Raw genomic sequence first — 17,186 nt, 5'->3', positions numbered from 1 at the left:
TAGGTGCTGGTTATATTGTTGAATTTATTCATGATGCTACTGAAAATTATTATGAGGGAGGAACATATGCTTGTAGGAGTTGCAATAATATCAAGTTTCCTCTCTATGTGCTTAGAATCTTGAAGTTATGCTTGTTTTGCCTTCCTATACTAGCTGATTATTGTTCCCATAAGTTGTTTGCTCATAAAATCCCTATACATAGGAAGTGGTTTAGACTTAAATGTGTTAGTAATATTCTTCATGATGCTCTCTTTATGTTTCAATTCTTATCTTTTATGTGAGCATCATTGAAATCATCATGCCTAGATAGGGGCGTTAAACGTTAGCACTTGTTGGGAAGCAACCCAAATTTTCTTTCTTACTTTTTGGTTCTGTTTAGTAATAAATAAATTATCTAGCCTCTGGTTAGATGTGGTTTTATGTTTTAATTAGTGTTTGTGCCAAGTAAGACCTATAGGATCTTCTTGGATGATAGTTATTTGATCTTGCTGAAAAAGACAGAAACTTTCTGCTCACGAAAACAATTGTTAAAAATCACCAGAAAGCGATAAAATACTGATTCCAATTGCAGTAGATCAATAATAAAATTATCTAGGTCGTCCTATTTTGGCAGATTTTTCTGAGTTCCAGAAGTTTGCGTTTGATGCAGATTACTACAGACTGTTCTGTTTTTAACAGATTCTGTTTTCATTGTGTTGTTTGCTTATTTTGATGAATCTATGAGTAGTATCCGAGGGTATGAACTACAGAGAAGTTGGAATACAGTAGGTTTAACACCAATATAAATAAAGAATGAGTTCATTACAGTACCTTTAAGTGGTGGTTTGTTTTATTTCGCTAACGGAGCTTACGAGTTTTCTGTTAAGTTTTGTGTTGTGAAGTTTTCAAGTTTTGGGTAAAGATTCAATGGACTATGGGATAAGGAGTGGCAAGAGCCTAAGCTTGGGGATGCCCAAGGCACCCCAAGGTAATATTCAAGGACAACCAAGAGCCTAAGCTTGGGGATGCCCCGGATGGCATCCCCTCTTTCGTCTTCGTTCATCAGTAACTTTACTTGGAGCTATATTTTTATTCACCACATGATATGTGTTTTGCTTGGAGCGTCATTTTATTTTGTTAGTATTTTCTTGCTGTTATCTATAATAATGTTTTGCATCTCTATTTTCAATAAAAATGTGAAGGATAGCCTTTACCATGCTTATTTTGCTAGTATACATGTTGCTGTTTGAAAACAGAAAGTTTACTGCTGTTGCAAAAATTCCCTAGAAAGTTCAGAATGTGATAAAATGTTGAAACGTTTTGCATAATAATCTCTGATAAAGCTTCTACAGAATAGTATTTTTCTTATAATTTTTGGAGTTAGGGAAGTATGATGAATCTTGCATTCTTTACAGACTGTACTGTTTTGGCAGATTGCTGTTATGTTTACATTGTTTGCATATGTTTGCTTGTTTAATGATTCTATTCGAGGATAGGAGTATTAAATATGCAGAGACATTTAGTATGCAATGTTGAATAATAATTTTATTGATTTGTTACAGTAGAAAATGATAAGGTTTTGCATTGGTTTATACCAACTTATCTCACGAGTTCTTGTTGAGTCTTATGTGGATGAAGTTTTTGAGAAATAGAGAAACCATGATATGAGAGGAATTAAGGAGACACAAAAGTTCAAGCTTGGAGATGCCCAAGGCACCCCAAGATAATATTTCAAGAAGTCTCAAGCATCTAAGCTTGGGGATGCCCCGTTAGGCATCCCACCTTTCTTCTTCAACAACTATCGGTTAGTATCGGTTGAGCCTAAGTTTTTGCTTCTTCACATGAGTTGTGCTATCCTTGCAATGTCATTTTATTTTGCTTTGCTTGCTGTTTGAATAAAATACCAAGATCTGAAATTCTTAAATGAGAGAGAGTCTTCACATAGTTACATAATTATTTAACTACTCATTGATCTTCACTTATATCTTTTTGGAGTAGTTTGTCATTTACGCGTGTGCTTCACTTATATCATATGAGTAAATGGTTGAATGAGTTGAATGTCATAAATCTGAAATTATATATGTTTCATATGCTTATCCCATGGGGAGTAATGACTTCACATATAAGAAGTAGAGGTAGTAAATTTATTGAAGGTTAGCAAGCATTGTATTGGTCACTTGAACAATTCATGAAAGAATATTGACGGAAGAGAGATTTCACATATAAATATACTATCTTGGACATCTTCTATGATTGTGAGCCCCATTAATTATTTTCAAACCTGAGCAAATTAGTTGAAATTGGACAAGGAAGACAACGTAATGAGTTATGCTTGGGTATATTTGTATAGAAGTTATATTGTTATAGATCCTTCAACATGTGGTGCTTGCTTTTTAGAATCCTTTGCTAGCCAAAATATCTGTACTAAGCGGGAATACTGCTTGTGCATCCAAATTCCTAGAACCAAGTTTCTTCCATGAGTGTCCACCATATCTACCTATATGCGGTATTTACCTGCCGTTCCAAGTAAATTTGCATGTGCCAAACTCTAAACCTTCAAATAATAATCTGTTTTGTATGCCCGAATCGCTCATGTAGCGACTAGGGGCTGTCAGTATCTTCCATGCTAGGTGGGTTATTCTCACGATGAGTGGACTCCGCTCATCATTCACGAGAAAATGGCTGGTAACTGGGATGCCCAGTCCTACGATCAAAAGATCAAAAAACAAATTCGCAAATAATTTAAACAAAACTCCCCCAGGAATGTTGATAGTTGGACGGCACTCGTTGCTTCGGACAAGCCGTGGAGTGTGACTGTTGGTGGAGGGGGAGTAAAAACTTTACCTTTCTGCGTGGGAACCGCCTATAATGTATGTAGCATGGAAGATATTGGGAACACTTGGTCGTTATGTTGACAATGAAAGCATACCTCTCAAAATTATTTTCATCTCTGTTTTAAAAGCTTCGAGCTCTGGCACCTCTGCAAATCCCTACTTCCCTCTGCGAAGGGCCTATCTTTTACTTTTATGCAAGAGTCAGTAGTATTCCTTCTCATTCCAACCTACTCTTTAGTTGGCAAGCATCATGTGATGGAAGATCTAAGCATATATGGCCATTCAAATATATTTGATCATGACTTATTATTGTTGACAATTATCTATATGATAAGTAAGTTGGGAGGCGAAACATTAAGCCCCTATCTTTCTCTGTGTTCGATAGATGCTATTTGTTCTAAAAATATGCTTTAAGTGGTAGCAATCATGGAAGACTATATGATAGTTGAGTATGTGGGATTTGCTAAATCAAACCTCTGACATAGACCCTTCCTGAAAATAAGATGAATTGCAATTGTTTGATGACTGAGAACATAGTTTGCTAGTTTTCAAGAAAGTTTATGGTCTATGCTTTAACATGTGAATAGCTTGTTACTTAGAAGTTTTATGAATTGAGCCACTGTTATGACATATAATGATGCTAGAAAAGGTGATTGAAATTATCATTGATCAAACTTGTGCACCTACTAGCATTCACACTTCATAAATTATTTCTTTTATCATTTACCTACTCGAGGACGAGCAGGAATTAAGCTTGGGGATGCTGATACGTCTCCAACGTATCTATAATTTATGAACTATTCATGCTATTATATTATCTGTTTTGGATGTTTATGGGCTTTATTATACACTTTTATATTACTTATGGGACTAACCTATTAACCGGAGGCCCAACCCAAATTGTTGTTTTCTTGCCTATTTCAGTGTTTTGGAGAAAGGGAATATCAATCGGAGTCCAAACGGAATGAAACCTTCGGGAGCGTGATTTTTGGGACAAACGTGATCCAGGAGACTTGGAGTTGAAGTCAAGGAAGCTTCGAGGTGGCCACGAGGCAGGGAGGCGCGCCCACCTCCCCTGGGCGCGCCCCCCACCCTCGTGGGCCCCTCGTGGCTCCCCTGACCGACTTCTTTCGCCTATATATCTCCATATACCCTAAAAACATCGGAGAACAAAATAGATCGGGAGTTCCGCCGCCGCAAGCCTCTGTAGCCACCAAAAACCAATCGGGACCCTGTTCCGGCACCCTGTCGGAGGGGGGATCCCTCACCGGTGGTCATCTTCATCATCACGGCGATCTCCATGACGAGGAGGGAGTAGTTCACCCTCGGGGCTGAGGGTATGTACCAGTAGCTATGTGTTTGATCTCTCTCTCTCTCTCTCGTGTTCTTGAGGTGATACGATCTTAATGTATCGCGAGCCTTGCTATTATAGTTGGATCTTACGATGCTTCTCCCCCTCTACTCTCTTGTAATGGATTGAGTTTTCCCTTTGAAGTTATCTTATCGGATTGAGTCTTTAAGGATTTGAGAACACTTGATGTATGTCTTGCTGTGCTTATCTGTGGTGACAATGGGATATCACGTGATCCACTTGATGTATGTTTTGGTGATCAACTTGCGGGTTCCGCCCATGAACCTATGCATAGGGGTTGGCACACGTTTTCGTCTTGACTCTCCGGTAGAAACTTTGGGGCACTCTTTGAAGTACTTTGTGTTGGTTGAATAGATGAATCTGAGATTGTGTGATGCATATCGTATAATCATGCCCACGGATACTTGAGGTGACAATGGAGTATCTAGGTGACATTAGGGTTTTGGTTGATTTGTGTCTTAAGGTGTTATTCTAGTACGAACTCTATGATAGATTGAACAGAAAGAATAGCTTCGTGTTATTATACTACGGACTCTTGAATAGATCGAGCAGAAAGGATAACTTTGAGGTGGTTTCGTACCCTACCATAATATCTTCGTTTGTTCTCCGCTATTAGTGGCTTTGGAGTGACTCTTTGTTGCATGTTGAGGGATAGTTATATGATCCAGTTATGTTATTATTGTTGAGAGAACATGCACTAGTGAAATTATGAACCCTAGGCCTTGTTTCAACGCATTGCAATACCGTTTTCGCTCACTTTTATCATTAGTTACCTTGCTGTTTTTATATTTTCAGATTACAAATACTTATATCTACCATCCATATTGCACTTGTATCACCATCTCTTCGCCTAACTAGTGCACCTATACAATTTACTATTGTATTGGGTGTGTTGGGGACACAAGAGACTCTTTGTTATTTGGTTGCAGGGTTGTTTGAGAGAGACCATCTTCATCCTACGCCTCCCACGGATTGATAAACCTTAGGTCATCCACTTGAGGGAAATTTGCTACTGTCCTAGACCTCTGCACTTGGAGGCCCAACAACGTCTACAAGAAGAAGGTTGCGTAGTAGACATCATTACCTAACCATGTTTACCCAGGTACATCTTCTTCAAGCTAGCTCAAGACCACAAGGTAAGTATATGCATCACACTCATGTGCATGAAGATCTCTTGCTGCGGTACATTTTTTTTGCAAGAGAGATTCATAAACATGAAGGTATATTTCCAGTATCTATATCATTTGCTCTGATGCATATAGCCAAGACATATGTAACTCATTGCTTGCTCTGACATGTTTATGCATTCTCATACTCTTATGATCTATCGTCACATGATTGCATACATGTAGGAGGAGCCAATGCATGTTGCATGTCTTTCCAAATCTTTACTTGCTACCTCCTTATATCTTTATCTAAAGCTTTGATGTATGTTGTCATCAATTACCAAAAAGGGGGAGATTGGTAGCACAAGTGCTCCCTGGGTGATTTTGGTAATTCATGACAACATATCTCTTGTTGGACTAATACTTCTACCTAGTGCATTTCAGATAAGTTCAACATTGGAGTGGCATGGACATGGACAAGAGGATGTGGAACCCCTTCAAGATGCCAAGGACAAATATTGGCAAAAGCTCAAGACTCTACATTTTCCATTTTAGTGATCCAAGATCACATTGAGTCCATAGGAAAGCCAATACTATTAAAAGGGGATGAGGTGTTGCTTAATGGCTTGCAAAGTGCTCAGTGATATGCTCCAAAACCCTCAGCCACTTTCTCACATCCACATATGTCCTAAAACCTAAATGTCAAACTCGGCCCCACGGATTTTGTCTATCCGGCGCCACCGAGTTTCATCTATCCAGCCACTACCAAACCCTAGTCACTTCGGTCTCACCGATGGAATCTCGGTCTCACCGAGATGGGATTGCAAATTCTCTGTGATCTATTGTGACATTTTCGATCTAACCGAGTTTGTTCAGTCGGTCCCACCGAGTTTGCTTGACCAATCCTCTGTTTGCTTATTACCAAAATTGGTCTCACCGAGTTTGAGTAATCGGTCAAACCGAGTTGAGGTTTTATCCTAACCCCTGCACATCGGTCCCACTGAGTTGACCAAGTCGGTCCCACCAAAAACTCTAACGTTCATATTTTGACCTGAATCGGTCTGGCCGAGTTTTATGATTCGATCCCACCGAATTTGGGAATCTGTGTGTAACGGTTAGATTTTGTGTGGAGGCTATATATACCCCTCCACCCATTCTTCATTCGTGAGGAGAGCGATCAGAACATACCTACACTTCCACTACTCATTTTCTGAGAGAGAACCACCTACTCATGTGTTGAGACCAAGATATTCCAATCCTACTATAAGAATCTTGATCTCTAGCCTTCCCCAAGTTGCTTTCCACTCAAATCATCTTTCCACCATAGCCAAATCCGTGAGAGAGAGTTGAGTGTTGGGGAGACTATCATTTGAAGCACAAGAGCAAGGAGTTCATCATCAACACACCATCTATTACCTTTTGGAGAGTGGTGTCTCCTAGATTGGTTAGGTGTCACTTGGGAGCCTCCGTCAAGATTGTGGAGTTGAACCAAGGAGTTTGTAAGGGCAAGGAGATCGCCTACTTCGTGAAGACTGCCCTAGTGAGGCAAGTCCTTCATGGGCGATGGCCATGGTGGGATAAACAAGGTTGCTTCTTCGTGGACCCTTCGTGGGTGGAGCCCTCCGTGGACTCGCGCAACCGTTACCCTTCGTGTGTTGAAGTCTTCATCAACGTGGATGTACGATAGCACCACCTATCGGAACCACGCCAAAAATCTCCGTGTCTCCAATTGCGTTTGCACACTCCAATCCCATCCCTTTACTTTCTTGCAAGTTGCATGCTTTACTTTCCGCTGCTCATATACTCTTTGCATGCTTGCTTGAATTGTATTGTGTATGCTTGAAATTGTGTCTCTCTATCACCTCAACTTGAAAAACTGTCAACTTTATTTGTTGAGGGTCTAATCACTCCCCTCTAGGCACCTCTTCTCAATCCTTTCACGTTTTCTCTAAGTTTTTTATGGCTTTAAAGTGTTGCATTGATGGCTTCAAGGCAGGGTGTCGTCCATATTTGAGCATAGACTCGTCATTTTTGACTGGCAAGTGGAATGGTCAATTGGCAACTTGCAATGCTTTGGATGGACACAACTGGATGTTTCCTGTTGCTATTGGCTTATTTCAGTCAGAGACAGAGGTCTCGTGGACATGGTTCATGATCCAGTTGAAAAGATGCATAGGGCCAGTGTCACCTTTGGCAGTCCACACAGATGCATGCAAAGGGCTAGAAAACACAGTGAAGAATGTTTTCCCCCATTGTGAGCAGAGGGAGTGCTTCGGCCATATGTGGATGAATTTGATCAAAAAATTCAGAGGTGAAGAATTTGGTCGCATGTGGCCAGCAGGAAGATCTTACACTAAACGGACACATTCATATCATCTTGGTAAGATAATGACAGCATGCCCTGAGTTTGGTCCATGGGTGAACACCTACCATTCTGTATTATCGTATAGGTCAAGATTTAACACTGCCATCAAGTGTGATCATATCAACAACAACTTGGCAGAAAGTTTTAACAACAAGGTGAAGCAGTTAAAAAATTTGCATGTGCATGACATGGTTGACCAAATCAGGATCATGATCATGCGCTTATGGGAATTGAGAAGAAGGATTCGTGATTGTCTACAAGGGGATAAGCTTCCTGCAGTGGTACAACAGGTGGTCAACAAGGGCAGAAATCTTACACATTTATCTGTTGAAAAATCTTCTGTGTGGGGTGTTGAAGTTAGAGATACCAAAACTGGTAGAAGGCATGTTGTTAACACTGAAATGCATGATTGCACTTGTTTGGAGTGGCAACACACTGGGAAACCATGTGATCATGCCATACTTTTCTTGGCCTCCCGACCTAAGATAAACATGCACCCATATTTGCACGAATATTACTCAGTAGTAAGATTCAAGGCTGCATATGCAACTCCAGTTCCAGCACTTACAGATCAGTCTCAGTGGCCTGAACTGGAAATTGAATTTTCCATGTGTCCTCCCCTAACAAAAAGAAAGGCGGGCAGGCCTAAAGAGAGTAGATTCAAGGCATGGTTTGAGAAAGGTGGAAGTAGTAAAAAGGGCAAGGGAAAGAAGGATGGAAAGCCAAAAAGGTCCCAAAAAGGTAACAAAAATAGATGCAAGTTGTGCGAGGAACTTGGGCACCGAGTTAGATCTCCCAAATGTTGTTACACCCCTGAAAGGCCAAAGTATGTAGGCATATGTTTGCACTGTTTACTATTTTGTTGCATTTTTCAATTACTAACTAGTTGACATGCTTTATCTTTTTAGGAGGAAGCGTGCAGGTGAGCCCCTTGTTGTTGAAGAGTGCTAGCCAAAGAAAAAGGCAAGAGGCAATGGCTGTATAAAAAGAGAAGTTTTGGTGAAACAATACACATTCAACCAGACTTGGATGGTGTGGTGCAAAATGAGCAAGACTTGGATGTGCTGCTGCAAGATGAGCAAGATTTTGATGTTCCGGGGCCAACTAAAGATATGGGTACCTCTGAAGATATTCCAGTTGATGTTGTGCAAGCTGAGCCTATGTTGGAAGTTGAGTTGCCAACTGAAGATATTCCAGCTGATGTGGTGCCAACTGAGCCTATATTGGAAGTTGTGTTGCCAACTGATGATATTGGGTCCGATGATACTACAACTGTTGTGGTGTGAAATGAAGCTGTTGTTCCAAGCAGTCCAGTGAAGAAAATCAAGACCTTGAGTGAACTGGGTGTTGTACAATCAAAAACAAGCATTGGTAAAAAAGAAGAAGAAGAAATTGAGTGGTACGTAGAAGCAGAAGTGAAAATTTGTTGAAACTTGTGTATTGCTACTATGGTGTAGTAATGAAAACCTTGATTGAATTTGTGTAATGGTATTTTTACTTTGATATGATGTGTATTTGTGTAATACTCCCTCCGTCCGGAAATACTTGTCATTGAAATGGATGTATCTAGATGTATTTTAGTTCTAGATACATCCATTTTCATCCATTTGGATGACAAGTATTTCCGGACGGAGGGAGTAATATCAAGTTTGAGCCCAAATTCAAATTTGAGCCAAAATTCAAATTTGAAGTTATTTGGTCTGTGGTAATGGTGTTACAATGATTTTTGGACTATTATGCATGTTAGTTGATTAATCGGAGCACTTTTATTATGTGAAACTCTGGATATGAAAAATGTGCTCCACGTGAGCTCCAAAAACCCTCCAAAGCTAGGGAAAACAGACCCATTTGTAAGCAATTTTTTTCCGACCTTCTCTAAATGAGCCAAAAAAGGAAACTTGACATCTAGTGTGTGTATATAAGAGTCCTTCCTGATATTGGATCGTTTCGATCAAGTATGACATGTTTAACACTAAACCCTAGCTCACTTCTCTTCAAAACCCTACAACCTCGTTCTTGATAACCATCTTTTGTGAAGGTTTTTTCATGAAAATATCCGTAGTCCAAGTTTCTTATTTTTCCTAGATACTTAATCACATAGAACGATGATCGGCACAAGTTATATATATTTTTGATTTTTTTGAATTAGTTATGCTCAACCCTAACCATTGAAAACCTCTCAAAACCCCTCAAAACCCCATCAAAACCCTGCACTCCTCTGGGCCATTGGATCGCTGTGAATGGACGCTCTGGATCAGGCACTAGGGCTACGTCAGCGATCCGCGGGCTGCACTCTGATTGGCTGATTCGAAGATGCTGAATATTATAACATGCAGCATTCTGGACCATTGGATGGATGTGAATATAAGCAATGGTCTGGATCAGGAGCCACGTCACAGATCTGCGAGCTGCGCTTTCATTGGCTGGTCGTTTTAGCCCTTTTTTTACGTTTCTTTTGAGACAAAGCCTGAGCAGGCCTGCCATGTGTTGGTGGGCTTCATTAAAGCGGCCCACCCGTTGGACCGATGGACAGCACGCTGCATTTTAGCATCCCTGAAAAGCATGCACGCGCGCAGCCCTGCCGCGGCCGCCCTCGCAGCGTTCGACGTTGGATGCATGGCATCGAGCACGCCCGTCGACACCCTTGTCGCATTATGGCTATTACGCATTCTACATGGGTCTAGATGCCCGACCATCGCTAGCCGTTGCATGCATGGCATGGAGCTCATCTCTCGACGTGTTTTAATTGCTAGAGTGCTACGCGGGGGCCATACTACCATAATGCATGCGCGTGTACACACGGGTTGGCTCGGGTGCGATGCCACCTTTGCCCGTTTCCCATGCCATTACGAGGGAGAGGAAAACAAAACGTTGAAACGGTGCACCTTGGCTATTTATGCACGCCCAAGCCTACATCTTCCTCTACATCTTCCTCTCACTCTCCTTCATCTCCCATCTTCACCACAAGCCGTCTGAGCTGTCCCAAGATCCACTCGAAGCAAGCAAGATGCAGTTCACCAGGGCTACCTACCGTGTGCCGCCCACCTTCCCCGAGAGGCTCTACCCTGCCGGAGTCCGGGTGGAGAACACCCTACGGGTGTGGGCGATCTCGAGTTGGATGGGGGCAAGGGGGCTGACCGAGTTCTTCCTCTCCTCCGGCTACCGCCACCTCCCAAGGGGCTTTCCGGTCATGTTCCCAGTCGAAGAGGTCAGTAACGATGGCTATCCTATTGGGCTCATCGTGAGGTTCACCAACCCCTTCGACGGCTACTACCTCCTCGGCCGTGTTCTTTGGTGTGGATGCAAGTTCATCGCATTCACCATGTACAACATCTTCACCGACTTCGACAACGCCTTTCCCGCCGATGAGCGCATGCACACCCTCCCGTACCCCACCGACGACGACGAGTGAAGGAGTTGGCCATGGAGGAGTTGGCCTTGGAGCAAGCAAGCAAGCCGGGGGTGTGGTGTTTTATCTTATCTAGGGTGTCGTTTTATTATTGTCGTGTTGGGTTGAACTATGAACTATCTATATAAGTTGTTATGGTACTATGTATGTCGTGCTTGGGACCCGTTTATCTATCTTAGTTGTAATGTGGTACTATCTAGCTCATGCAATGCTACTACTTATGCTACTATATTGTGATGTGTTCTATCTGGGGTTTTTTCTATCTAGTTGATATTGGTCAGTTGATATATATCGTGCTTGATGTTCTATCTAGTTGATCTATGTGTTACTAATAAAAGGGGTAGATTCCACTATGGACATGCAAGTGTATGGGTACCCATTTTTTTGCAAAAAAAAAAATCATATCTTGGTGTGCTGCATGTGTGCATGCATGTATCTAGGCCCTGGCTATTAGGGTCACCCTAGCTAGTAGGTGTAGGGTGCAAATTTTTGTGCAACCATGGGCATGCAACTAATTTAGTTCATGCAAATAATTGTTGGATTAATTGAAATTCCCAAAAGAAATATTTCTGTGCTCCTAAAAATATTGGTTTGTATTTTACCTCTGGGCATTATTTTTAGAGCAAAACATGAACATTTTCTTGGATCTATTTGAAGCGAATTTTAACTTGATCATTTCCAAAAATGATTTCTGAGGCTTTCACATATCCCCATTTAATTTGGGTTTCATGGAACCATAGACATGCATAAAAAGAATAACAAAACAATAGTGGGCAAGCAACAAATATGTAAAGAAAAACAAAAATGTACAATACATACGGCCCAACATTTTTTGAGGTTTTAGTCGAAGCATTTTTTTAAACATGGGTGTCTCTATGCTATAAAACTGAGCTGGTGCCCCTACGCGGGTGGGCTTGTCTCAATTTGGGCCTAGTTATTTTCTCACGGCCCAACATCAATTCCGCAGCAAGATTTGTTTTTCTAAATTTGGGGGGTGTGCACTCTATTAACTGAAGAACAAGAACAGGGCATAAACACTGAATATTTTTGCTTCAATTCAGTTACAAGAACTTGGCATGGCGCACATATCACATCCTATGCCCTGACAGACCTAAATGCCCCCTCTAATGACGGATGAATAGCAAGTAAAAGATAAACAGAGCAATGACGCAACAATAAAAAAACCCTGCCATGATATTTGCTTGCTTCTGCAAATCAATCATCTCCATTTGATTTTTCTTGATCTTCTTCAGTTCCTCGGTCAGTTCAGACTCCAAGTGCGGTTCAGCATTGCGCGCATACCTCGCCATCGGCACGACTCTGCCCGCCCCTCTGTCTGAGCTCCCCAAATTCTCCATCTGCGGCACCCCGCCCAAATTGAGCTCCCAGGTTGCGGCCCCGCTCGAATCAATGTAGCCCTCGAACTGAATCCTCTCAACATAATCATCCATGCACTCGAAATGTGTGCATTTCTTCAGGATCTGAAAACAACATGAACCCTAAATTCAAAATTCGAGGGGAAAAACAAAATATGGAGAAATCAAAGCAAATGGCAGTGAAAGAATGGGCTAAGAACTGAGATCTAACCTTGCCATCCCTTCCTGCCATTGTTTTGCTCAAGCACTTCACAAATTCCCGCCCAAGATTTCCATTCTCATCAGTCCTACTGACCCAGCGTTTCAGAGGCTTTGGGCGTGGGCAGTCAGAGCACCTTGTGAGCGGCACTGGACCATATTGACGCCATTTTGATTACGTGGCGGAAGAGGTGGACATCTGCACTAGGTTGTCGGAGAGGGTCCGCCGGAGAAGAGGAAGAATGGGGAAAGGGGAAAAGCAATGGGCGGCGGCGGGCGGACGGGCACGGGCGGAATCTCTTCTAGCTGCGAAGAGGTGGGTCCCGTGCTTACGAGGATAAGTTGTGGGTCCAGCCCATAACAGCTAACGAGGGCATCCGTTCAGTTTAAGGGCCATGTCGTGTGTGGGCTATTTACTCGCTCAAAAGTGTCGCCCCCAAGCTATTCTGTCGAACAACGTCTCACTCCATCCAATTCCCACGAAAGATGTCGCACATGAGCTATTGACCCATTTTATTTGCGGTATGGTTGGTACTTTATTTAAGGCATTTTATTTGCAGTATGGTCGGTACTTTGATTAAAGACATTTGTGGCTACTGGTCCATGTGGTTTAAAAGGGAAAGCACGAGCCAAGTGCGCGAGTCCCAATTAGTGTGCGCTACCAAACGACGAGTACTTGTCTAGCGAAAGAACTTTAGTTTGATCCAGCTTTGATTGATGAGAATAACTTGAGTATGGTAGAAAGACTTAAGAATCTATACAGCACAAATATCCAGAACAAAAGTATGGCTTGTAGCGTTGTTTAAGATGGAGATGTTGGCCAGAACCCACAAACCAAAACACTCGCTCATTCGTTGGCAGTTCCACAAACCAAAACTTACGCTCCGACTATCTTCTTCGAGTTCCATTTCCACCCCATCCAGAGACCAGACTAGATCAAGACATCCTCCACTGAAAGGCCTTCTCCTTGCCGGCCGGCAAGCAGCCTTGCATTCTCCTCGTTGTGTCTCGACAACAGCGAGACCGGCTAGAAGGATGGCAGACATTATCCTGGGCTCCGCCCAAGGCGCCGTTGACTCCCTCCTGGGACGTCTGACATGAGTCCTCGTCGATGAGGCGCACCTGCTCGGTGGTGTCCGTGGCGACGTGCAGTTCATCAAGGACGAGATGGAGAGCATGAACGGCTTCCTCCTGCACGTGGCGGAGGCCGATGAGGCCGGCGAGGAGGACCACCAAGTCGGAGCTTGGATGAAGCAAGTCGCGGAGGTCGCCTATGCCTCCCAGAACAGCATCGATCGGTACATCCAGAGCATCGGCGCCAGCCGCAGGGAGCCAGGCCTCCTAGGCTACCTGGGGCGGCTGCCCAAGTTGGTGTGGACGTTGCCGACGCGTCACCGCATCGCCAATCAGATCCGGAAGCTCAAGATCCGGTCGTGCGAGGTGGGGGAGAGGCGCATGAGGTATGACGTTAAAGTGCCCGAGCTCGACGGAGACCGTTCAAAGGTTATGAAAAAGGCAGGGTGGCAAGCTGCCGGAAATGATGACACCAAGGAGCAGGAAGATGCTCAACGGCGTGACTTGGCTGATGCTCTCCAGTCGCCTAAGAATACCTACTATGAGAGCACCTTGATAAAGCTGTTGAGGGATGTAGGACAGGACCATGCATGGCAGTGTCGAGCAAAACAATCTTAAAGTCCTAGCAATTGTAGGAATGGGTGGCTTAGGCAAAACTACTCTGGCTCGGAGAGCTTGGCAGAGTGTGGTAAGCTCATTTGACTGCAAGGCTTGGATCTGCGTATCCGATTCAAGTTCAGATTTCATGTTTTTCCGGGAGGTCCTAGAAGCACTGGCCAGTCCATCAGATCAATTCGATTTGGATGGCAAGGAGGAAGAGCTTATGGCACAGCTTCAGCTGCACCTGAAAGGTAAAAGATTCTTGCTTGTGTTTGATGATATCTGGGAAAGATCTCTATGGAATCGCATCAAATCTGCTTTCCCCCATGAGAATTGCTCTGCTGGTAGTGCCATACTGATTACCACGCGTTCGATTGATGTGGCCCACTCATTTTCTCCCAATGAAAACTTAGATTTGGACACTGATAGTTATTTCTATTTGTGCAACGCAATGGCCCTAATGAACAGCAACGACCAAAGCACTTATCTGCGGCCTCTTTTACGGGAAATTGTCTCAAAACCTTTGCCAATCAGGTTGTTTCTACGTGCTCTCTATGTCAATCCTAATAAGACCAAAGGTGATTTGCAGAATCTGTGTGACAGCCTGGACAGCTCCAAAACATCAATAACAAACAATGTAAGGCAACTACTCACGTTCTGTAATCTGAGTAGCAACTGCAAGAATTGTTTGCTATATATGTCTATTTTCCCCGAAGATACAATCTTTGAGCGGACAAGATTGGTAAGAAGATGGGCCGTTGAAGGCATGACTACTAAAAGAGGCAGACTAAGTGCACTGCATGAAGCTGACCACTGCTTTGATCTGCTTGTCGCCCACGGGCTTCTTATACCAATGGACATGGCTGTTACAGGAAAGGTGAAGAGCTGTAAAATGCATCAGATCATCCATGACATTGTTACAGAGATTGCAACAGATGATAATTTTGTAAAGAGCAGCCATCAGCCAGACTTGGCTCATCGCCTTTCTATTCACTATGAAGTCCAACCACAGCAAGCTGAGAAGGAGCAATATGCAACTTGTTCCATAGCCTGTTGGGATATTTGTCGCCATTCCAGTCCAAGTGACAAAACAACAGTTGAACAGTCCAATGCCACGGCCACTCAAGAGTTTTTGGAGTCCCTTCCTTCGTCGACTCACTTGGGGGTTCTGAAGGTGCTTGATCTAGAAAACTGCAACGAATTGAAGGACCACCATCTGAAAAACATTTGCAACCATGTATTCCACCTCAAGTACTTGAGCCTTCGGAAAACTGGCATTACTCAACTACCCAAGCAGCTTGACAAGCTTCAGTTCCTAGAGACCTTGGACATTCGTGAAACAGAAGTAAAAGCATTCGCCAAAAATTCCCTTTTTCTGCCAAAGCTAAAGCATCTACTTGCTGGCCAGTGGACTGATGACACAACCCAAGGTAGCGTCCAATCTAAAGAGACGTTTCTCACCGTGTCGCTGCCCAAACGTATCGGGAACATGACAGAACTGCAGGTGCTATCTCATATTGCAGTTTCTGGCAAAGGCGATGAAATAATTGATGTTGGCAACCTACTCCAGTTGGTTAAGTTGGGTGTGGTTCTCTCTGGGAGCAAGAGATCAGTCTTCTGGCATTTGTACCATGCAATTGGAAAGCTTAGAAAATGTCTTCGCTCACTGTCAATCCGTGTCACAGAACTGACAAGCAACGAAGAGGATGACAACATGAACATTGAAGAAGCACCCCTCATACATCCCAAGTATCTTCAGAAGCTAAAAATCAGTGGCCTGAAATATGGATTGCCCTCATGGATTAAAAAGCTCGATGTCCTTACCAAAATAACCCTCCATATGACTTTCATAACGGATGATGACTTCAAAATCCTCGGAGAGCTTAAAAGCTTGTCCTGCCTTAGGCTCCAACGAGAGTCATGCAATGAAAGCACACTCACCTTCAAAAAAGATGCATTTCAAAGTCTCAAGTTCCTGGATATTGAGTGCTCAGCCATTACCAGTATCAAATTTGTCAAAGAGGCATCTCCTATGCTGAAGAAGTTAGTTTGGTCTTCTACTCGTGAACAGTCTCTTTCTGGGATTGAGGACCTTCCAAGTTTCCGAGAGCTCAAGTTGACAGGCATCTTTGACTTGCAAAGTGTGGAACAAGCAATTGCAGCAAACAAGAACAAGCCTATCTTGGTAGCAGACCGAATAAATGCTTAGGTTCAGGAGATGATGCGCATTTGCTCCTTGACCGACCTCACCGGATGTCTCAATGCTGCTCTTATTCTGGGGGAGAGAAATGTCTCTCAAGAAAAGAATTTCATTCTTCGAGGATTATTACCATCCAGTTCTGCTCCTGCGTATTTGATTTATTTTGTCTGTTGTTTAAGTTATTAAGTACGTACACTGCAGTGACTGAACTGGTGTGTGTTTGTTCAGGCCGCTCTCAGATTCCAGTTAAGTGTTGTTGTGTTGTGTTGTGTGGTGTTGTGTCGTGTGCTGTTGTTAGCATTTGTCCACCCAAAAAATGTATTTCCTTGAATAAAAATCAAGCGCGGTTGCTCTTGTGCGTACAAGGACAAGTATTAGCATTGTGGTATCAGGGTGAGTATTATTATCTGCATTATGCAGGTTAAAATGCTTATGTTGTTACATACCTGACAGCAAAACTATGCTCCTATAGTTTCCTATACCTGCTTCACCCAACCAATGCAATGTTCCCCAATTCGAATTAAATCTCCGAAACTCTAAACAGACTGGTTATTTTAGATGCTCGAAAGGTTACCGCAGTGTTTATATTATTGTTTAAAAGAAAGCAATTTTAAGACAATACATGTAATAGCTGATGTAAACCAGATACGTACCTTCCAAGAAAAATCTCTCA

General features: G+C 42.8%; 1 pseudogene; it reads left to right on the top strand.

Moving 5' to 3' along the window:
- The first annotated feature begins 13,540 nt into the window (after positions 1 to 13,540).
- On the top strand, positions 13,541 to 16,796 carry LOC123050691 (disease resistance protein PIK6-NP-like; annotated as a pseudogene).
- The last annotated feature ends 390 nt before the right edge of the window (positions 16,797 to 17,186 follow it).

The sequence above is a fragment of the Triticum aestivum genome, chromosome 2D (assembly GCF_018294505.1).
Source record: "Triticum aestivum cultivar Chinese Spring chromosome 2D, IWGSC CS RefSeq v2.1, whole genome shotgun sequence".
Taxonomy (NCBI): Eukaryota; Viridiplantae; Streptophyta; class Magnoliopsida; order Poales; family Poaceae; genus Triticum; species Triticum aestivum.
Note: the sequence above shows the minus strand (reverse complement) of the source record. Positions and strands in the feature narration are given on the sequence as shown.